Source organism: Phyllostomus discolor, chromosome 4 (genome assembly GCF_004126475.2).
Source record: "Phyllostomus discolor isolate MPI-MPIP mPhyDis1 chromosome 4, mPhyDis1.pri.v3, whole genome shotgun sequence".
Lineage (NCBI taxonomy): Eukaryota > Metazoa > Chordata > Mammalia > Chiroptera > Phyllostomidae > Phyllostomus > Phyllostomus discolor.
The window spans coordinates 83,226,849-83,251,711 of record NC_040906.2 but is presented as its reverse complement, the minus strand read 5'-3'; positions in this window follow the sequence as shown (position 1 = coordinate 83,251,711).

Here is a 24,863-nt window from a genome sequence, read left to right as displayed (position 1 = left end):
AACTCCCTTCACCTGACAGCTGTTTGTCTGTCCTTTGCATCCATGAGTCTGTCTCCACTATGTTTGTTATTTTATTTTGTTAATTAGATTCCACATATAAGTTAATCATATGGCACTGGTCTTTCTCTTATTGGCTTATTGTTCTTAATATTATACTCTCCAGATCCATCCGTATTGTCACAAAAGGTAAGATCTTCTTTTTATGGTGGAGTAGTATTCCACTGTATAAATGTAGCCTAACTTTTTTTTATCCACTCATCTACTGATGGTCACTTGGGTAGCTTGCAAGTCTTGCTTTTGTAAATAATGCTACAATGAACATAGGGATGCATACATTCTTTAGAATTAGTGTTTTGGGTTTCTTTGGATATATTTCCAGAAATAAAATCACTGGGTCAAAAGGCAATTCAATTTTTAATTTTGGGAGGTAACTCCATACTGCTTTACATAAAGGCTGTACCACAAATGGTGCACAGCAGTTCCCTTCTCTCCACATCCATACCAACATTTGTTGTTTGTTTATTTGTTAATGATTGCCATTCTGACGGGTGTGAAGTGATATCTTATTGTGGTTTTAATATGCATTTCTCTGACTATTAGTGATGTTGAGCATGTTTTCATATGTCTATTGGCCATCTGTATATCTTCTTTGAAGAAGTATCTACTCAGATCTTTGCCCATTTCGTACTGGATTTGTTTTCATGTTGAGTTTTGTAAATTCCTTATACATTTTGGATATTAAGCTATTATCATATGTATCATTGATGAGTATATTCTCCCATTCAGTGGGTTGTCTTTTCATTTTGTTTATGTTTTCTTTTGCTGTACAAAGCATTTTAGTTTGACAAAATCCATTTGTTTATTTATTTTTTGTTTACTTTGCCTGAAACAATACAGGAGACAAAGAAAGGCCTCTCAATTCTACATCTGGGTTTTTATCCAAAGAAATTAAAAACACTAAATCAAAAAAATATTTGCATCTATATTTATTGCAGCATTATTTACAATAGCCAAGACATGGAAGCAATCTAAGTGTCCATTGATAATTGAATGAATAAAGAAGACATGATGCATATATTATATAGAATGAGACAACATTAAAAATAACTGATTCCTGTCATCTGCAACAACATGGGTGGACTTAGAATATATTTGTTTGAGTGAAATAATAAATGAAAAAACAAACATCACATGATTTTTCTTATATGTGAAATTAAAAAATAAATGAACAATCACAACAGAAACAGACTCTTAGATACAGAGAATTTTTGATGGTTATCAAATACAAAAGGGTTTTGGGATGGGTGAAAAAGATGAAGCAATTAAGAATTACAGATTTGTAGTTAGAAAATAGTCATGGTAATGTAAAATACAGCACAGGGATTATAGTCAATAATATTATAAGTGTATATGGTGCCAGATGGGTACTAGATTTATCTGGGTGATCACAAGTTATACAAATGTCTAATCATGGGGTTATATACCATATAACATAATATTATATATCTATTATTAAAATGTTCTTTAATTTTAATATATTTAAATATTATTTACTTTTCTTTTATTAAGTAACATTTTAAGAAAAGTATGAGCAAGCCTGATTCCTAAATCCATGTTCTTCTATTGTTCCATATTTCTTTTTTTTTCACTTTTTATTATTGTTGTTCAGTTACAGTTGTCCTCATTTTCCTCCATTACTTTCCCCTACCCTACCCACCCCCACTTCCAACATTCAACCCTCCCCATCCCCTGTTGCCTGTGTCCATGGGTCCCTTATACATGTTCCTTGATGACCCTTTCCCTTCTTTGCCTGACTCCCCCCATCTCTCTTCCCCTCTGGTAACTCATTTTGTTCTTTATTTCCATGTTTCTGTTTCTAGTTCTCTTACTTGTGTGTTTTGTTGATTAGGTTCCAATTATAGGTGAGATCATATGTTTGTTATTTGTCTTTCACCACCTGGTCTATTTCACTTCTATGCTTCTTCTAAATTTCAAAATAATTGGATTAAGTCAAATGATCCCAATTAACTTTCTCACATCTGTTTTAGCCCTAAATTTATACCTTAAGTTAATTTTAGATTTGTGTTGTCTCTGTGTGTATATGTGAATATATGTCTAAGAACACAAATACACAATGTCACATGTCTTAGTTATTTAATCTATACTTATGTACAACAAGAGTTTCTTCTAATTTAGGTAAAATGATATAAAAAATAACAGTAACAAAAATCTTACAATTTATTTCTTGATATAATGAAGTCTTACCATGCAGATAACAGAATTTACTGGGAACATAAATTTTATTTCCACAAACTACATTGTTAATTATGAATATCATAGATTCTGCAGTTGTCCCAAGTTGCCAAAATTCGACCTCTATGAATCAAGTATATTTGATTTCCCTTGCTCTCTGCTCTGCTTTTTGTATCCATATCAAATCCAAATGTTCTTAATTACTAGTGGTTCCCACTGACATGTAAAGTTCTATATTTTTTTAATTTGTTTGACAGAGTATAATTATCTGTAAAATGAAATATTCATCAAGTATATTGCCTGTCTTCATGTGTTTTGTTGTTGCTTTTACAAACTTTACTTTGATAAATTCTGTTAGTGTCTGTGAAAAAAACAGTTTTAATCATTTTTCCTTATCTAACTCCATTACTTTTCTTTGACAAAATAAGTCAGTGTTTCATAGTTCTTTAATTCAAATTTGTGAAATTGTAAGTTTGTGATTATTATATTTTTACTTAATGTATATAGAGCTTATCAACTACTACATGTATAAGTAACAATGAAAGTAAAACTGTCTTCTTTAATGGATTTGAATTTAATGTATATTATTTTATAAATATTTTTGTTTTATTAAATTGATTGGGTTGACATTGGTTAATAAAATTGTATAGATTTCAAGTGTACGATTTTATAAAACATCATCTGTACATTGAATTGTGTGTTCATCACCCAAAGTCAAGTCTTTTTCTGAAAACTTATTATTAGTATATGGGAACAGAATTAATTTTATACATTGATTTTATATCCTGCAACTTTAATATTTTAATTAAGAAAGAGACAGCATCCTTGGCTATTGTGGCTCAGTTGTTTGGAACATCTTCCCATATACTGAAAAATCATGGTTTGGTAAGGGCACATATTAGCTTGCAGGTTCTGTTCTGGTCAGGTGTGTATGGGTAGCAAATGATCAATGTTTCTCTCACAATGATGTTTCTCTCTCTTTCACTCTAGAATCCATATATGTAAATTAAACAGACATCAAAGCATATGTTTTGTTTTATTTTATTGTATTTGCTGTTTTCTCTATAATGGTCAGAATTCTGTTCTAGCTCGCAAAACCTAGTTTTGTAAAAGTCTGGATCAAATTAATTAAAAAATAACAGAAGATTTTATTTTAGAAAATGGAGATAGACAAAACAAAATCTAGAAATAACACTTGAATTTCCAATTCTGAAAATTCTACCTCTGTTGTAAGTACTTAAGGATCTACACAGAAATTTCTTTGGATCCCAACACTCAGGTTTTGGGGATTTTACTAAATTTCCCAAGGTTATATAACCTATAAAACATATGTTTTCTTGCTTGCAAAATGGTAATGAACTACTTATTTATTAGTTAAAAATAGGTGATCTATCATCACTGGGAGTGTGAATTTAACATAGTTTTTAAATTGCCAAGCCAGGAAAAGTGTTATACTGCAAATCCCCAAAATGAAGACATTATACTTTCTTTGAACAAAAAAAGGTTATTTCTTACTGTGTCATGTCCACTGAAAGTAAGTAGGTAGTTCTGCTCATATCATCCCTCTTCTAGAACCCAATCTGTTAGGCAGTTTCTCTCTGGATCATTGGCAGTCTCTATGTCAAAATGAAAAGTAAATGTCACGGTCTACAAATAGTTGAGGTGCTGTTATTGCTGTGCTCACATGACACAAATGAAGCTTTAGAAGGATGGGGGAGAGTTATCTCACTATGTGCTTGGAAGGAAAGAACTGAAATATTAGAAAAGCTGTAAATTTCCACATATTCTTCTCCACCATTGCCTGAATAAGGAGTAACAGCAAGATGGATTCACTGTTATATAGGCATAGATTACAATTAACAGAAAGCTGGACCAAAACTGCTTCCCATCACTGCTTAATTACTACTTTTTACATCAACATCCAATTAATGTTAAGAAAGAGGTATTTGGTTTTGTAATTCAATAAAATATAATATGGGATTATGAACAAATCACAACTTTCAACCAAGATGGAGGTGCAGGTGACAACATTTTGCCTCCTTGCACAACCAAAAGAAGGACAAGAACAAATTTAAAAACAAAAGGTAACTACAACTGCCAGAAAATTGAACTGTATGGAAATCCAACAACCAAAGAATTTAAAAAGAAACATTCATCCAGACTGGGAGGAGGGACAGAGATGGGAAGCCAGGATGAAGAGGAGTTGTGGCAAGACAGTGGCTGGAGGAACAGGTGGTGCCACATTTGTGTGCAGAAAAACTGGGAGGAACAACTGGGGAGAGAGACAGACTGTTCAACCCAGGGTTCCGGCTCAGGGAAATACAGCCTGAAAACCTCCGACTAAAAAAAATGTCTTGGAGTTGAGGCAGTGGGAGAAATCCAAGCCTCACAAAAGAGTTCATTGGAGAGACCCACAGGATCCTAGAATGTACACAAAACCACCCACCTGGGAATCAGCACCAGAAGGGCCCAATTTGCTTGTGGGTAATAGAGGAAGTGACTGAAAACCCACCCAGATCCAAGCAAGTGGCATTGTTCCCTCTCTGCCCTCTTCCTGACATATAACACCACAGCACAGAAACATGGTTTGCCCCGCTCTGGCCAATACCTAAGGCTCTGCTCCTTACTATATAACAGGCACACCAAGACAAAGAAATATCAAATGAAAGAATACATCAAAGCTCCAGAAAAAAAATACAACGAAGCAATGAAGAGATAGCCTTCTTTTCAGATGCAGACTTCACGGACACTGGTAATCAGGATACTCACAGAAAGGGTTGAATATGGTTGCAAAAGAGAGGAAAAAGTGAAAGCTATGCAAAGTGAAATAAAGAAAAAGATACAGGCAACCAACAGTGAAGGAGAGGAAACCAGGATTCAAATCCACGGTCTGGTGTAAAAGGAAAAAATACACATTCAACCAGGGCAGAATGAAGAAACAAGAATTCAAAAAAAAATTAAGAGAGAGAGAAAGAGAAGAGCCTTAGGAACCTCCAGGATAACTTTAAAGATTCCAACATCTGAATCATAGAGGTGCCAGAAGGATAGCAAGAAGAGCAAGAGATTGAAAACTTATTTGAAAACATAATGAAGGAGAACTTTACCAATATGGCAAAGGAAATAGACTTCCAAGAAGTCAAGGAAGTTAAGAGAGTTCCAAAGAAGTTGGACCCAGGGAAGCACACACTAAAGCACATTATAATTACATTACGCAAGATTAAAGCAGAGAGAATCTTAAAAGCAGAAAGAGAAAAGAAGACAGTTACCCACATAGGAGTTTCCATAAGACTCTCAGCTGATTTATCAAAAGAAAAACAACAACAACAACAACAACAACAAAACCTTGCAGGCAAGAAGGGGCTGGAAAAAACCTATTCAAAGTCATGAAAAGCAGGGACTTATATCCAAGATTACTCTATCCAGCAAAACTATCATTTAGAATAGAAGGGCAGATAAAGTGCTTGCCAGATAAGGTCAAATTAAAGGAGTTCATCATCACCAAACCCTTATTATTTGCAATGTTAAAGGGACTTATCTAAGAAATAGGAGAAGATAAAAAACTATGAACAATAAAATGACAACAAACTTATAACTATCAATAACTGAACCTAAAAAACAAAAACAAACTAAGCAAACAACTACAAAAGGAACAGATTCACAGAAATCTGATCACATGGAGAATTATTAGTGTAGAGGAGGAGTGGCAGAATGGTGGGGAAAGATACAGGGAATAAGAAGCAAAATTGTTAGGCATAAAATATACAGGGAGAGGTTAAGAATAGTGTAGGAAATGGAGAAGCCAAATAACGTATATATATGACCCATGGACATGAACTAAGTTGGGGGAATGAAGGGGCATAGAGGGCAGAGGGAATAAAGGACAGAAAAAATGGGACAACTGTAATAGCATAACCAATACAATATATTTAAAATATATATGTGAGATTAGAATAAATAATAGAATTGACTCTGATGATATATATTTTATGCATATATATTGTTTCTTAATATTCAAAATTTAAATTTTTTCTTCGAAGCACATGATAAGGAAGTGAAAATCAATCTGCAAACTGGGAGAAAAGATTTGTAGACTGTTTATCTATCTGAGACTTACAAGTTTATCCAGATACATAAATAATATTTACAATTTTAAAAATATATAAAGACATAATCCAATTTAAAATGGTAATGAATTTTAACCTATGAATGGCTATTAAGTATATGGAATGATGTTCAACATCACTAGATTTTAATGAACTGAATATCGAACACACAGTGAGATACCACAATGAGATATCACATTCAACAAGAGGACTATGAATTTAAATAATAATGATAATAATGCTATCAGTGATCATAAATCTTAGCAAGAAGTAGACCAATCAATTATCTTTAGAATTGATGGTGGATATATAACATGGTGCAATTGCAATGGTACATTGGAGCACAGTTTGATATTTTCTTTAAAAATGTTACATGGAGTAAATTAGTATCTGACAGTTCCAAATGTAAGAATCTACACAGAAAATGAGCACATACACTTGCATAAAACATATGCATTCATGTTAATTGCAGTATTATTCAAAATACTCAAAGAGTGGAAATAAGCCAAATGTCTATTAGCTGATACTATGTTGTATATCTACCCTTGGAACATTATTAACACAATAGCAACAGTCAAGTGCTCATATATCTTTCAAATGTAGATGAACCTCAAAACATTATATAAATAAAAGAAGCCAATCATACAAGACCATACTTTGTATGATCCCATATCCATGAAATGTCCAGAATGGGAAAAACTACAGAGAAAGGAAGTAAATTCATTACTTCTTTGGAATGGAAAGAGTAGCTTCAAACAGGCATGGCATTATTTTCTGCACTATTGAAAATGTTCTAAAATGATAAAAAAATGTTCTAAAATGTATAGTAATGCAGACACAGGTTTGTAAGTATAGTAAAATTCACTGCATACTTAAAGCAGGTAAATTCTGTGGATTATAAATTATGTCTTCATAAAGCTGTTATACCACAAATATTTTATTATTGGTGAGGGGGATATTTTCTATATTTATTAGCAAATCAATCCATTAAATATGTACCCTGTTTCAGCCCCAATATTATTATGCAGGCATTCTTCATCACAATTATTTGAGCATATAAAAACTATATTTATTTAATTTGTTTTTATTTTTCTCTCTTTTTAATTGTTTTTAAAGTATAGTTGTTTCCATTTTTCCCATGCCATTCTCTGCCACCCCAGCCACCCCCATTTACCACCTTTGATCCTACCCGCCTTTGCCATTGTCCACATGTCCTTTACACATGTTCCTTGATGGCCTTTCCCCCTTTAACACCCTTATATCCTCCCATCTCCCCTATGGTTACTGTCATTTTGTTCTTAATTTCGATGTCTCTGGTTATATTTTGCTTGCTTGTTTGTTTTGTTAATTAGGTTCCTCTTATAGATCATATGGTATTTGTCTTTCATTGCCTGGTTTATTTTACTTAGCATAATTCTTTCCAGATCCATCCATGCTATTGTAAAGGGTAGGAGTCTCTTCTTTATTTTTTGTTGCAAAGCATTCCATTGTGTAAATGTACAGTGATTTTATGATACACTCATTTGCTGATGGATGCTTAGGTTGTTTCCAGTACTTGGCTATTGTAAATTGTGCTGTTATGAACATTGGGATGCATGGGTTCTTTTGGATTGGTGTGTCAGGGTTCTTAGGGTATAATCACATAACTGGATTTGTAGGTCAAAAGGCAGTTCCATTTTTAGTTTTCTGAGGAAATTCCATACTGTTTTCTACAGTGGCTACACCAATCTGAATTCCCACCATCAGTGTACTAGGGTTCCTTTTTATTCCACATCCTCTCCAACACTTCTTTGTTGATTTATTTATGATGGCCATTCTCACAGGTGTGAGATGGTATTTTCTTGTGGTTTTCATTTGCATCTCTTTGATGGTTCATGATGCTGAGCATCCTTTCATGTCTCTGGGCCCTTTGTATGTCCTTCTTGGAGAAGTGTCTGTTCAGAGAAAACACAGTAACTTTTTAAAATTGATTATTTCTACTCAGCATAATGTCTTTCAAATTCAACTAAGTTGTATATAAGAATAGTTTGTTCTATGTCCTTCTTCAGTAGTTATTATCTCATTGTATACGTTCATCAAAGTTTATACATTCATGTATTAAAAGTCATTTAGAGTATGTCCAATGTAAGATGATTATGAATATAGCTGTTATAATCTTCATGTCCATGTTATTTTCAAAATGGCCATTTCTTTTGGCTAAATACCCAGAAGTAGGCTTGCTGGTTCATGGGGTAACTGCAAGTCAAATATAATAAGACAGTGCCATCTGTTTTCTAGAGTAGCTGCAACATTTTGCTTTCCTACCAGTAGTATATGAGTTCTAAATTTTTATTATAACTTTATTTATTACAGCATTTAATACTATCTGTATGTTGTCCTTCTGCTCCTTCTTCTTTTGCACTATTTTAGTAGATTATATATAAGTTCATTTTATTTTTCCCCTATAAATCCCCCCCAATCACCTCCTTCTCCTCTCTGCTGATAACCTTCCATGTGATCACCATTTCTGTGATTCTGTACCTGTTCTTGTTGTTTGCTTAGTTTGTTTTTGTTTTTACTTTATGTTCAGTTGTTGATAGTTGTGAATTCCTTGTCATTTTACTGTTTGTATTTTTCATCATTTTTATTTTCTTAGATAAATCTCTTTAACATTTCATATAATAAGGGCTTGGTGATAACGAACTCCTTTAACTTGATTTTATCTGGGAAGCATTGTATCTGCCCTTCCATTCTAAATGATAGTTTTGCTGGATAGAGTAATCTTGGATGTAAATCCTTGCCTTTCATGACTTTGAAGACAGACAAGCCCAGGCTGCCTGTCTCTGCCTTTCCTACCCATCTGAATGAATATTTCTTCTTTATCTCCTTAGCTGTCAGAGTTGCATACACTTTGATTTTCTGGCAGTTGAGGTTATTTTTGTTTTTAAATTTCTTGTTTAACTTCTTTTGGTTGTGTGAGGAGGCAAAGTGTATCTACCTATGCTTTCATCTTGGCTGGAAGTACAATCAGCTCACTTTTATACATGGAACCTTATATTAGGTTGCATGATAACAACTTTGATACGAACCTGGATCTTTCTCCTAGCCTTCATTTCTGTGTGTGTCAAAAGGAATTTGAAAAACTTTTTCTAATTCCTATACTGTGGTTTGTGAATTAGGTAGATGCATGTGATTTTTAAGTTGAATTATACATATAAAATACTCTTAATTTTATAAAAAAAATATTTTATTGGAACTGTCAATTCTTTGTTTTTAATCTTCAGGATGAACCCATATTTTAATAAAGTTTTTGTTAGTGATTAAGTCCACATCTAAGTGGGTGGTCTCTTCAAGGCACTCAATTGTTCAACACTGAATTTATTTCTTAAAGAGAAATCCAGTTATAATATGTGAAACATCCAGCTCTTCAGAGGCTCAAAGATAAATACCTCTTCATGGATATTGTTGAACTCAGTCCTGTTGTCACTTCCTGTCAGGAGAGCTTAGGAATGGGAAGACAAGTGTAGTTAGCAGCAGGTGACAGAAAACATGAAAGCAACCTGAATCCATGCCAAGATAATATAGGTTCTAAAAAGAACATACAGTACGCAAGTAACTCAGCAGAAGCACAGGAAAAGTGGTTTTGTCCAATACCTTGAATATTATTTATGATCATTCGTTGCGAAAAAAAAACAGAGCAAGGATTCTAGGGATCAGAGCCTTACATTTCTATTGTTGTTTAGTAAATGGCCATTACTTGTCTTAATTTTTAAACAAAACATATAATCTTTATTATATTTTCCCATTACCATCAAGTCCCCTTATACCTCTTCTTCCCAGCAATCATCACACTGTTGTTCATGTCCATGAGTCCCTTTTCTTTATTGCTCAATCCCTCTGCCTTCTAACCACCCCCACTAGCTGTCATCTATTTGCCCTCTATGAGTCTGTCTCTGTTTTCTTGTTAGTTCAGTTCATTCAGTAGATTGCTCATATGAGTGAAATTGTATGGTATTTGTCTTTCTCTGACTGGCTTATTTCACTTTGCATAATGTTCTCCAGGTCCATCCATACTGTTGCAAAGGGTAAAAATGTCTCCTTTTTAATAGCTGAGTAGAATTCCATTATGTAAATGCCCCCTAGTTGTTTTATCCACACATCTAATGGACACTTGGGCAGTTTCCATACCTTGGTGGTTGTAAATACTGCAATAAACATAGGGGTGCTCATGTTCTTTTGAGTTAGTGTTTTGGGTTCCTTCTGATATATTCTCAGATGTGAGATTGCTGGCTCAAAATGCAGACACACCTTAAAAAATTAAAAATGAGTCTGCCTTTTAACTTAGTAACTGTCAATTCTTAAAGATGGAGTTAATATCAATAATTAACCTGTAAACTTCTCTGATAAGGTTATGCAATCTTGTGAAGATAGAGATGAGAGGCCTGACATTACTTGTCATATTTTACCAGATTTTTAACGCTTGATCACTGGTCGGCAGTGATCACAAAATACCATGGATGGTTCATCAAAACATGAGAAAAACCAGGTCCTATGGGGGAACTGGGACAGAATGGCCACCCTCTCTCAAGTCGGGAGAGTGTGCTGCCCCCCCTGCACAAGCAGGGTTTTATTCTTGAATACCAATACAGTTTGCAAATTACAAGTAGTTAGCTTTTGAGAGGTGCTGGCAGATTTCCTAGTGGGATCCTAAGCCAGAAATTTGGGGGGTTTATCATTTAAAAAGACTACAGGACTTAAAGCTTAGTTCTGTTTCCTGCCTGTGACTTCATATTATAATTAAAGAGCATCCTCCAGCAAGCGGATTTCACAGGGTCTTTCATATTCTATGTTTTAGGCCTGATTACCCCAGGAGTCCACTGTTTCTGGTCTAGACTGTACCACCCCTGTTACTTCCAATGGGCCTGAGTTGGGCAGAGGAGACAAAGGCAGCTGAGAGACTTGGATTTCTCAAGGACTCAGGCATTGGCAAAATTGGTGATTGATGTCGATCACCCTGTTATTTCCACAACCCCACAAGTCTTGTCCCTGTCATTCCTTTGTGAACGCGTCTGTCTTAGATTCATTCTCTATCCAAGAGAATTGTTACCCATCATTGACTGCCGTTCAAGCATGAAAAGGAATGAGGCATATGAACAGGCAGCGTTCATGCCAGGGAAATAAGTTTTGTCTCCTTTGTAGCTCCTGGTCCAGGGGTCTTTCACTCAGCCTAAGTCACGGGGGGTTACAGCTTCCTGAGACCAGGCAGGTCAGTCCTCAACAGATTTTTATTTAGTTCAGAGTGAATAGATATTTTCAACATTTGCCAATATCTAAACTGGAAGGTGTTAGATATAACTTTGAGAGATCTGCAAGGTTTAGGATATGGAAATCAAAACAACAAATATATTTAAATAGTAAAGAAATATGTGGATAATTATAAATTAAGAGATCAGAATTATCTCATACCAGCATATTGTCAGTATTCCATTATGTTTCAGTGGAAATGTGTACACACTTCTCTAAAATTATGTCTGTTTTTTTTTTCTTATTATTATTGTTTCTTTCCTTTGGGAATTTTTTTAAGTGTAGGGCTGTAGGATTTAATATCTATATATTATATATTATTCTATATATTATATTGAATATATTGTTTTTCTATAATTATATTATAGATTATTCTATATATTATTTTGAGACAATGATAAAAACCTCAGAAGTACAATATTGCTATTTTGACTTGCACAGCATGTTCTAAATTACAATAAATTAAATAAGAATTAAAAATAAAGCACTCAACAAATATGAATTTAAGGCAGTAGGTCCAGCCAGCACTAACTTGGTAAAACTATTTCTTTGTTCGTTTTCCTTCAAACCCCTCTGATTCAAGACAGTTTTGAAATTGTAAATAATTTTAAATTACTTAAGATTTCCAAAATGTCTTCTCTGTTTATCAAAATAACACTAAAAGTTGACTCAATGAAAATGTAATATATAATTTTATGAGCATTATCTAAATAAATGAAATGTTTGGCCCTGGCTGAAGTGGCTCATTTGGTTGGATGTCAGTTTGTAAGCCAAAAAGTCGTGGGTTCAATTCCTGGTCAGGGCACATACATAAATTGTGTTTGACCTTTGGTCAGGGTGTGTATGGAAGGTAACTTATTGATGTTTCTTTCTCATATAGATGTTGTTGTCTCTCTCTCTTTCCCTCTCTCTCCTTCCTTCTTCCCCTCTCTCAAATCAATGAATAATATATTCTGGGGTGAGGATTTAAAAAAATGTTAGGTGTGCAATTTCCAAATCCACTAACTCATCACGTAAGGATGTCAGAAATAGTAATCAAATCCTGAAGTCAGTATGCTAGGCAGCAATCCTTGCCCAGAGTAGTTCTCCTGAGAAAATTAAGTTATCAGCCTTGGCAAAAAGACTATGCTGCTTCAACAAAAACAATGCATCCACAAATAATGAATGGAGACAAGAAAACAATAAACATGCAAATCCACATCCACTCTACAAATATGTTTGCATATTTCTTCAATAGAAAAATGAAAAAAATAGGCACAATGAAGTTTAATATTCTATAGGATGAAAAAGTGAAATTCTGAAGTAGGGAGAAGATGGCAGTGAGATAGGTGAGAGCAGAATATACTTTCCCCTATGCAAAGGTGAAACATATAGCCGATAGTCTGAGAAACAGAGAGAACAGCCAATGGTATTCCAGTATATATGAAGATTGAAGACCAAAAATGGTACAGGACATTGAAAAATCAGACAGCAAAGAGAATGCTTAAGGGCAATAAGGTCTCTGGGACCAGCTTGGGGACTGGAGGGCTGCCACCCCAGGCCTGGTACCCACCAGATCTGCTGCAATATTATTGGGAGAGAGCCAGGCTGGGCTGTGCAAGAGGCCAGGTGCTTGTTTGGACAAGTGGGCTTGAATAGGAAGAATTTTTCAAAAAGAAAAAGAGAAAAAAGAGGCACTCCAAGGCTGTTTGGGGAATTCTCCACAGCAGCTGCCCACCTCCAGTGCCCCTACCCACTGTAGCCCCAGGATCTGTGTGCACCCAATTTGTGACCAGATGGTGGCCTGCCCATGCCCACTCCAGAAGCACCAAGGATGGTGCACATCTGGTCTATAGTCCAGCAGCTGCCAGTTAGGGCTTATGCCCAGGGCACCAGGTATGGAGCGCCTCCCACATGGCTCCTGCACCCAGAGGCCTGCAGGGTTGAATGGCTCTCTAAGAGGAAGGCAGAAGCACCCCACAGAGGGGAGTTGCAGTTCCCAGAAAGACCTGACTCACTGGGGGGCTGAACTACCCTAAAGGGACACTGAGAGTCCCTAGCATGTAGGACAGCAAAGAGCAAGAAGGTGGTATGTGAGTTTCTTCTAATTGGTGCAACTCAAGGACAGTACAACTGGTGGACTGAAGCCTAGGCTAAGCACAGAAAGGCACTGAGGAACTGGGCTGGAGGTTGCACAACAGGGAATCGTGCAGCTAAGGAAGGCAGAAAAGCAAAACCAATCCTTCCCCAGCCTGACACAGCCAGGAAAACCAGCAGAACTGGCCTGACTGGTTTAAAGCAGTCAGAAGGCTTTTTTCTTTTTAATTCCTTCTTCCTTCCTTTCCTTCTTTCTTTTTTTATTGCTTCTGCCTTCTTTTCTTCCATTCCTTTTTAATTCCTTCTTCCTTCCTTCTTATTCTTTTAAATTCTTTCTTCCTTTCTTTCCTTCTCTCTCTTTTTCTTCACTCCTTCTTCATTATTTTCTTCCTTTCCTTTTTTATTACTTCTTCCTTCATTCATTTCCATTTTTTCCTTATTTTCCCACAGCTGAGACAATAAAACCTGGAGCTGTGAAAAGACCAGACTTAGACCCAAACAGGGGTCATCACAACAACAGAGACAGTGAAAAAATTTCACTTTGTTATTCCAGAGAATTTGCAAGGTGGGTGTGGTGAACACCAGTATACCTTCTGGAAGAGGAAAACCACCAAAAAAGGAACAACCAACAAATAACAACTGAAGAAGGTGAAGGAGGGAGTGGAAGCCACACTAACCTCAATCCAGGACCACTCTGGAAATACAAATAAATGGTGGAGAAATTACCAAGATCAAACAACTGAATAAGAGTGAGAGAGAAGCCTCAAAATCCTGTACACACAGAAGAATCAGCTTCAACACAACCTGTCCATACAAGCACAACAGACTACAATAAGTGGCAGACAGAGTGACTGACCCTCATTTAACCAGATGGAGGGAAGGACCCACCAAAGAAAGACCCAACAACAATCAAAACCCAAAGACATGCAGAGAGCCAACATAAATGACAGTCCTGAAACAGCAAGCTCAAGAGATTAAGGAGATTGCACCAATGAATCTCACATGTATTCTACCATAGAAGTTCACACCTTTAACTCAGAGAGTCAGAGCAGATCAATTTAAAAACCAGAGGCTAACAAAAAGAGTCTCACAAACATTGGGAAGACAAAGAAACTATCTCCAAATAAAAAGAAAGGATGAAGCCTCAGAAAAAAAATGCTAAATGAAATAGAGGCAAGTCAGCTATCAGATATTGAGTTCAGAGCAATGGTTTTCAGGAAGCTCAATGAGCTCACAGAGAATTACCAGAAATTACAGGGAAACTACAATGAACTCACTGCAAACTATATCAACATGAAAAAGGAAATAGAAACTATCAACCAGGGACAATAGGAAATGAAGAATACGACTTCTGAACTGAAGAACACAGTAGAAGAAATCAAAAGTAGGATCAATGAAGCAGAAGATCAGGTCAGTGAGCTGGAGGACGATGTTAAAAAAAAAACACCCAGAAAGTGCTAGAAAAGGAAAAGAGGCTCAGATAGAATGAAAAGGGATTAAGGTACATACAGGACAATATGAAACATAATAATATCCATATAATTGGGATACCATAAGGAGAAGAAGAGCAAGGGATAAAAAACCTGTCTGAAAAATGAATGATGGAAAACTTCCCTAATATGATGAGAGAAAAAGTCACACAAATCTAGGAAACACAGAAAGTCCCAATCAAGAGGAACCCAAAGAGTCCCACTTCAAGACACATGATAATTAAAGTGGCAAAATTCCAAGACAATGAATCTTAAAGGCAGCAAGGGAGAAAAAGGAAATAACATACAAGAGAGCCCCGATAAGGCTAGCAGCTGACTTCTCAATGGAAATGCTCCAAGCCAGAAAAGAATGGCAAGAAATATTCCAAGAAATGAGAACCAGAATTCTGCAACCATGGCTACTTTACCCATCAAGGCTCTCAATCAAGATCAAGGCCAAATAAGGAGCTACCCAGACAAAAGAAGTCTAAAAGAATACACCACCACCAAAACAGCACTGCAAGAGATGCTAAAAGGACTGCTTTAAAGAAAGGAAGAGAGAGGGAGGGAGGGAAGAGGAGAGAGAGAGAGAGAGAGAGAGAGAGAGAGAGAGAGAGAGAGAGAGAGAGAGAGGGAGAGAAAGAGAAGAACACAGGTACAAAAACGGCAATGAGTAAGTACCTATCAATAATAACCTTAAATGTAAATAGATTAAATGCCCCAATCAAAATACATAGGATAGCTGAATGGATAAGAATGCATGACCCACACATAGGCTGCCTACAAGAGACCCACCTCAGGACAAAAGACCTATACAGACTGAAAGTGAAGGTATGGAAACAAATTTTACAAGTAAACAGACAGGGAAAAAAAGCTGAGGTAGCAATTCTCATATCAGACAAAATAGACTTCCAAAAAGGGTCATAAAGGACCCAAAAGGTCACTTCATAATACTCAAGAGAAGAAACAATCAAGAAGACATAATCATTATAAATAAATATATGCACCCAACATAGGAGCACCCAGATACATAAAGAAAATCTTGGAGGATTTCAGGGAAGGTATTGATAGTGACACAATTATAGTAGGGTATTTTAACACCCCACTGTCAAAAATGGACAGATCTTCAAAACAAAATATCAACAAAGATAGTCTGGCATTTAACAATGCCTTAGATGAAATGGACTTAACTGATATATACAGAGAGAGCCCTTCACCCCAAAGAAGCTAAATACGCATTTTTTTCAAATGAACATGGAACATTTTCAAAAATAGACCATGTGATAGGACATAAAACAAGCCTCAACAAATTCAAGAAAATTGAAATCATACCAAGCATTTTCTCAGATCACAAGGGACTGAAACTAGAAATTAACCCCAAGGTGGGGGGGGACCCTCAAACACTCAAACTCATGTAGATTGAATAGCATGCTATTAAACAATGAATAAGTCAAGGAAAAGACTAGGGAAGAAATAAAAAAGTTTGTGGAAACAAAAAAAATTGAACTGACAACAACCCAAAACTTATGGGATACAGTGAAGGGAGTCGTGAGAGGGAAGTTCACAGCGATACAGGCCTAACTAAAAGGGATAGAAACATTTCAAACAAACAACCCTATGCCTACAAGAACTCGAGTAACAACAATGACAGCTGACAGAAAGTAGAAGGAAGGAAATCACCAAAATCAGAGCAGAATTAAACAACATAGAGATTAAAAGCACAATTCTAAGGATCAATGAATACAGGAGGTGGTTCTTTGAAAAGATAAACAAAATCAATAAACCTTTAAGCAGGCTCATCAACAAAAAAAGAGAAGACTCAAATAAACACAATCAGAAATGCAAGAGGAGAGATTATACTGCCACAGAAATACAAACAATTGTAAGAAATTACTATGAAGAACTGTGTGCCAAGAAATTTAAGAACCTAGGTGATATGGACACATTTCAATATAAATGTGTATAAAAATATAACCTTCCACAACTGAATGAAGAAGAAGCAAAAAGCCTCAATACACCAATAAGATCTGACAAAATTGAACTAGTAATCAAAAAACTCCCAGGACCAGATTGTTGCACAGGATAATTTTACAAAGCATTTAAGGAACAGCTAACCCCTATCCTTCACAGATTATTCCAAAAAATCCAAAATGATGGAAGACTCCAAACTCTTTAGATGAAGCTAGCATCATCCTAATCCCAAAATCACATAAAGACACAACAAAGAAAGAAAAATTCAGACCAAAATTCCTGATGAGCATAGATTCTGAAATACTGAACAAAATATTGGCAAACCTCATCCAGTAGTATATTAAAAAGATCATACACCATGACCAAGTTGGATTCATCCCAGGGGCACAAGGATGGTACGATATTAACAAATCAAAAAACATAATACACCATAAAGACAAAACACATGATCATATCAATAGATGTGGAAAAAGCATTTGATAATGTACAGCACCCATTTATGATAAAAACACTCAGCAAAGTGGGAATAGAGGTAGCATTCCTCAACATAATAAAGGCCATATATGAGAGACCTACAGACAACATCATACCCAATGTGCAAAAACTAAAAACTTTCCCCTTAGATCAGGAACAAGGGAAGGTTGTCCTCTTTTACCACTTCTATTCAACATAGTATTGAAAGTCCTAGCCACAGTGGTCAGATGAGAAAAGGAAGAAAAAAGGCATCCAAATTGGAAAAGAGGAAACAAAACTGTCATTGTTTGAAGATGACATGATAGTGTACATAGAAAATCCTATAGACTCAGGCAAAAACTGCTCCACCTAATAAATGAATTTGGCAAAACAGAGGAATATAAAGTTAATATCCAGAAATCAAAGGCATTTTTGTATACCAACAATGAAACATCAGAAGCAGAATTCAGAAGAAAAATCCCATTTGATATAGCAACAAGAAAAATAAAATACCAGGAATAAACCTATCCAAAGAGGTAAAAGACCTATACTCAGAAAACTACAGAACACTGAAGAAAGAAATCAAGAAAGACACAAACAAATGAAAACATATACTGTATTCATGGACTGGAAGAATTAACATCATCAAAATGTCCGTACTACACAAAGCAATTTACAGGTCCAATACAATGTCTATAAAGTACCAATGACATATTTCACAGACATAGAACAAACACTTCAAAAATTTATATGGAGCCATTAATGACCCCTAATAGCTCCTTCAATTTTGAGAAAGAAGAGCAAAGTAGGAGGGATCACAATACCTGACGCCAGACTGCATTACAAGACCACTGTAATGAAAACAGCCTGGTACTGGCATAAAAACAGGCACATAGACCAATGGAACAGAACAGAGTACAAGGATTTAATCTCCAAAATATATAAATAACTTACATGACTCCACTGTAAGACAATCAACCCAGTTAAAAAATGGGAAAAAGACTTGAACAGACACTTCTTCAAGGAGGACATACAGAGGGTCCAGAGACACATGAAAAGATACTCACTATCGCTAGCTATCAGAGAGATGCAAATTAAAACCACAATGAGATACCACCTCACACTGTTGAGAATGGCCATCATAAACAAGGCAACAAACAACAAGTGTTGTAGAGGTTGTGGAGAAAAGGGAAACTCAGTGCACTGTTGGTGGGATTGCAGAATTGTACAACCACTATGGAAAGCAGTATGGAATTTCCTCAGAAAACTAAAAATGGATCTGCCTTTTGACCCAGCAATTCCACTGCTGGGATTATATCCTAAGAACCCAGAAACACCAATCCAAAATAATCTATGCACCCCAATATTCATAGCAGCACAATTTACAATAGCCAAGTGCTAGAAGAAACCTAAGTGCCCATTTGTAAATGAATGGATTAAAAAACTATGGTACATTTACACAATGGAATACTATGCAGCAGAAAGAAAGTCTGAGTTCTTACCCTTTTTAACAGCATGAATGGATCTGGAGAGCATTATTCAAAAAGAAATAAGCCATGCTGTGAAAGATAAATACTATATGGTCTCACCTATAAATGGAACCTAATGAATAAAACAAACCAACAAACCAACAACATAAAAGCAGAGACAGTGAAGTTAAGAACAAACTGTTACTAACCTGAGGGGATATGGGTGGGGATAGAGGCGGGAAAAGGGGAGGGCTTTTCAGGAACATGTATAAAGGTCACATGGACAACACCAAAGGGGTGTAGGACCCTGGGTGGGAGGTGAGGTCAGAGAAGTGGAGTTGAGTGGTGGGAAGAAAATGGAGACAACTGTACTTGAATAATAATAAAAATGTAAAAAATAAACAAGTAAATAAATAAATTAAATTAGAAAAAATAAATTCCAGTGCACAGAGGAATTGAAATATGTGATGTAGCAGAGGGCTATAGAATGGACAGGAGTTGTGTGTGTGTGTGTGTGCACGCGCACCAGCATAAGTTCATGTGTGAAGCATAGGGAATTGATAAAGGGGAAAAGCCAGTTTGTAATGCCACTTAAAAGTTGAGATAATATTCTTTCCCAAATGGTGAGTCATGGAAGTTTAACCAAGACAAGTGCAGTCACACTGTCAATTTTTTTGGCGAATAATTTATGTACGTACAAAACACTTCTCAAATGCTGAGCTCTGCTATAGTCCATAAATAATTTTATTGTTGCTTTCCTTCCCTTATTTTGAAGTAAACATAAAAATTTTAACACTTCTAACTTCCTTTTACTTTATTAAATCACTTTGTCTCTCCCTCCCTCTATGTGCCTCAGAATTGGGTTTGCCATTCTTTCTGCCTGAAATAACCTAAGACTTTTCTTATTTGAGGGGGCAGCCTTTAATGATGATTAAATAATTACAAACCCAAGAACTTGCTTTGTTTCAAATTAGCTTTGTGACTTTCATCTTAGTTTCCACTTCTGTATGATGATCACAAATAATGTTCACCTTAAAGTATTATGAAATTAAATGAGATAAGTAGTGCAAAACACCTACACCCATCCTAGTGCCTGTCAAAGAAAGTATCTCCATTACCCATTTGTTAATCTCCATATCCTAAATGTTTCTCTGATCTCCCCAACCTACACATTCTCCCCTTTCTGAACACACAGAACATGTTCCAACTCCATCACAAATTTAATTATAAAGTATATTTTGAGTATTTGTTTGAACTTCCATGTATATAGTTCTTAATTTCCAATAGAGCTTATTTTATTTGTATTCATAAAGCCCTGCATGCTTTCTCCTTAAAGGGTCACTCACACCTACCTTATTTCTATACACAGATAAATATGTAAGTAAAAAGATCAAAAGTAGCATAATGGATAGATTATAGGGAAGTAATATGTGTTTAGTTTATTTAAAATATATGTATAATGGTCACTTTGTGCAAAACACTGTTAAACAACTAATACATATAAATCTATCTATTAGCTTACTAATAGCCTTTCATTACCTTTGAGCTTAGATAGATATTGACTATTTCATCATATGGGATGGTGGCAGGCAATGTTTAACACTAAAATGAAATTTGCATTCTACTAATGATGATGCTTAAACTTGGTGAATACATGCTGAGCACTAAGAAAGGAGATACTTTCTGTGTATTTTTCATAATATTCAAAAGTAAATATTATCATCTTGTGCAGATTTGTGAAATCATGAATTAAAGAAGGAAAAATTTAACTCTTCTTTCACGACTCCGTACCTCCATTTTCTCATGAAAATGGTAAGGCCTGGGCCAGCTGAGTCTGATTATAAAGCAGAGGCTCATGTCTCTGCAGTGTTGGGCAGGACCCTGAAGAGGAACACATGATGGAGAATTCTGGGCTGTAACAGTTGCTTTATAGTGTTTGTTGAGAGCAAAAGGGAGACAGAGTCCCATGTGCTCTGCATTATGAGATTCCATGTAATATCCTGGGATTTCTTGGTATTGAGAACCAAGAGCATTCATTTGCTTCAGGTGGTTCACCTGTAATATCTTTTGTTTACTTAATTTCAGATTATCATTAGAACAAGGCACGGCCACTTTAGAAATAAGGCAAATGCTTCTAATAAATTAACATTTGGGCAGGGTAGTTAGAGGAGTTAAAATGTTAACACTCTAAAGTTAAGATCATGGAAAATTCAGAAACTGAAAAAAGAAACACAATTGGGGAATTATTATTATTTTTTATTTTTTAAAATTTTATTTTATTTTTATTTTTAGAGAGGGAAGGGAGGGAGATGAGGGAGGGGGAGAGAGAGAGAGAGAGAGAGAGAGAGAGAGAGACAGACATCAATGTGCGGTTGCTGGGGGTCAAGGCCTGCAACCCAGGTATGTGGCCTGGCTGGGAAATGAACCTGCGACACTTTAGTTCGCAGCCTGAGCTCAATCCACTGAGCTACACCAGCCAGGGCAGGGAATTATTATTGAATAAGAGTCCCTGGCAAAGCCATTCTATTCTAGCCCACTAGTAATATTTGTTGAACTTATACATAAGACAAGGCCAAGTGCAACCTCTGGGTTTAAGTGTATGTGTATGTTTTTGGGAGACTAGTGTCATGGGAGGCAGTTGAAATAACAAAACAAGCACAAAAAAAAAAATCATATAACCTTAAGGAATCTGGACTCAGAAAAACTGAGAGATTTAAATTCTAATTATCTTGTCTTCTAATTTTTTTTTATTTTGAGTTATTTTTCTAAATTGATACTAATATTGGTCACTTGGGAATGACTAATACAGATACCTGCAGGGTTATGAGTATTTAGTGGCATGGCATATAAAAAATGCTTTGCACAGTGTGGGGCATACCACACGTTCATCAAAACATAAAAACTGTCCTTGTTCCTTCATCTCTGTATTCTCTGTGTCTGCCACATAGATATCAGCCTGATTACAAACTCGACTTAGAACTGCTCACCTGAAATCTAAGCTGGACCATTTATGGGTGTCAGTAGATGCAGACCTTCTAAATCAAATTTGATGGTGATGACATGATAAAGATTGTAAAATAATGTCTCAGAGTTGGACAGAAAATCTTGGCCTCCACAGAATTTTTAACCAATGTGCTTCTGGTTCATTTGGAGAGGGGAATTGAGTGGGTGGAAGGAAGGCTTTCTAAGTTCACTTGTTAAAATGGATTATTAATGATAGCACAAATTGTTTTCATGCCTTAGGTACACAGCAGAAATGGAAACAAAATAAATCACATTCTTGAGCTCTTGTCACAAAATCAGTGAAAGTACTAGAGCTATTTAAATTTGAAAAAATAACGTAAAATTTACATTTAAGTATGCTCACTGATTTTTCATTTGCATATAATTAGTTATTAAAAAACAAAGTTTTCCAAAGGTCAGAAGAATCTTTTTTACAAATGCTACATTTTATTTTTCTAATAATTGCAATTAAAACATTTCAAATTAGCTGTTAATATTAGATGAAATTAATATACTCCAACATGATACTTGGAAACTTTCAAACAGTTTGGTAGAGAAAAAAACTTCCTTTCTGTTATTTCAATGTGTTATATTGAAATATTTACTTATATATTACAAATAAGAATTCCTTAAATCATGTTCATATTGCTCAAGTGTAGCTCTATTTGTGGCACCTTATGGAAAGAGTATTGACATTGCCTACCTTCATGAACCACTTCACTCAGATTCAAGTTTCACATTGAGTATTATCAGTAATTCCATGTGCTTCAATTACACTGCCTCAATAAAAGACCAATGTCACCAACCTCATCTTATTTCTCATTTCATTTTTCTCTATAGTGCTTGTCATTGATTCAGAACTTTCTTCTTATACTCTTTCAGTACTTCTTATATTTGAGCTCAGTGACTTGTTATGATCACAAGGGTATCATTTTCCTTGTGGGATTTTGCTGGGATGATCTCAACTCAGATGCACAATCCTGGGGTTCAGACCATTTTTTCCCTTTTGTAGGAAACCAGAGATACTTGTACTTAATGAAGTCAAAGCAACATCCATTATCTTCTCATTGCTACTAAATAATTACTGTCAATAATGGATAATTAGGGAGAAGGGGGGGAATCAATTTAGAAAAAGTGACTGACCTCTTAATCTTCTCTTTCTTTGCATGTAAAATGGCAATATTCATGTCTATTTCAAAATGTCTTGGTGAATAATGACATGTAGCTTGCAATGCCAAAAGCACAGTGTTTGGATGACAATAGACGAATAGTATGCTTTAGTTTAGATTTCTTTTCATGGTAGTCTAAGAAACACTAAAATTTTGAACAGAAGGGTTGAGGCAGGGGAGAAGGACCTAAACATTATTTTAACATGTATGTGAATTATTAGGATAATCATAAAGCCTAAAATAGTAAGTTATACAATTTGTTTTTCATAATTAAAAATATAGCCAAAATATTTTAAAACAATAAATGTTAGTTAACATTTAAATTTGTTTTCTGGTAATTGAACTTCGTTCTTTTTTTTTTTTTAAGGCAATTTGGAGGGCTAAATAAATCACATACATTTTTTATTGATTTCAGACATGACATAAATATTTTCCCTAATCCAAGGAAGCATATATTTGAAAGCCACTGAATTAAATATGGTCAGCCTTTAAAATATCCAGATACTCAAAGCAATTGTGGATATCTTATCTTTCATAGGGTCAGGCAGATTTCTTGTTCTGGCAGATTTCTTGTTCTGACAAATTTCTTCATTCCAGTACCTGCTTTTGGGTGACAAGTTCAAGAGTTATGGTAAATCATTATCACTTAGGGTCAAAAATGAGGTTTTGACAAAAATAAAAAGTACAATGTAGGCATGAATTTACCTGACTAAAGTTATTTAAGAAACTTGAGAATGTTTTCAAACATAATGGAAATATATCCCTAAGATCTCAATGTTCTACTTTGGCTATATTATGACCAGTGTATGGATCATAGTAGAATCTGTCAATAAACAGTAATTATTCAGGGTCACTGGAGTCAAAATCAGAGTAGGATGAGCTGCCAGAGGAATTGATGAGGACTCAGTAAGCTTCACATGCATACTTTCTTAGACACTTGCAGCCCCAGTAAACATGGCCTTTTCATCCCGAAGCCAGCAAAGGAGAATCTGCTTCTTAAGGAAGAGCCCCTCCCTTTTTGAGGGCTCAATTATGTCACTCAGGCCAACCAGGATAATCTCCCTTTCTTGATGTCAGTTGTGTCATACCACAGAATTTCTTCATGGGAATGGCATTCCAATAATATTGATAAACCCTGGGCATTACACAGGGTGTGTTGCCCACAGAGAAAATCTTCAACACTACCTTGAAATAGTTGCTTACCGCATGTGGGATACCTAGGATTACCCTAAGTAGATACTGTAATTTTCATCTTCATAAGGTGGGCGTTTATAGGACCAGGAATAGAAATTGGAGTTGAGAACAGTCTCTGTGCTAGTTACTCAGAAATGGCTTATTTTTTCTACATTTTTTAATTTGTGTATTTAATTTGTAATCTTTTGTTGTTCCAGCACAGTTCTCTCCATTTCTCACCACTATTTTCCCCTGCCCCACCCACCCCCACATTTTGGCTTTCTTCCTCCTTTTGGCTTTGTCCATGGATTCTTTATACCTGAAATGACTTATCATTTTAAAGGCAAAGCAGTTTTATTTTTATTGAGTTTTGGGACTATGAGTTTTAAAAATACTTCAAGCGTACAAAATTCTTGAGAACTTTCAGATTACATGAAAAAA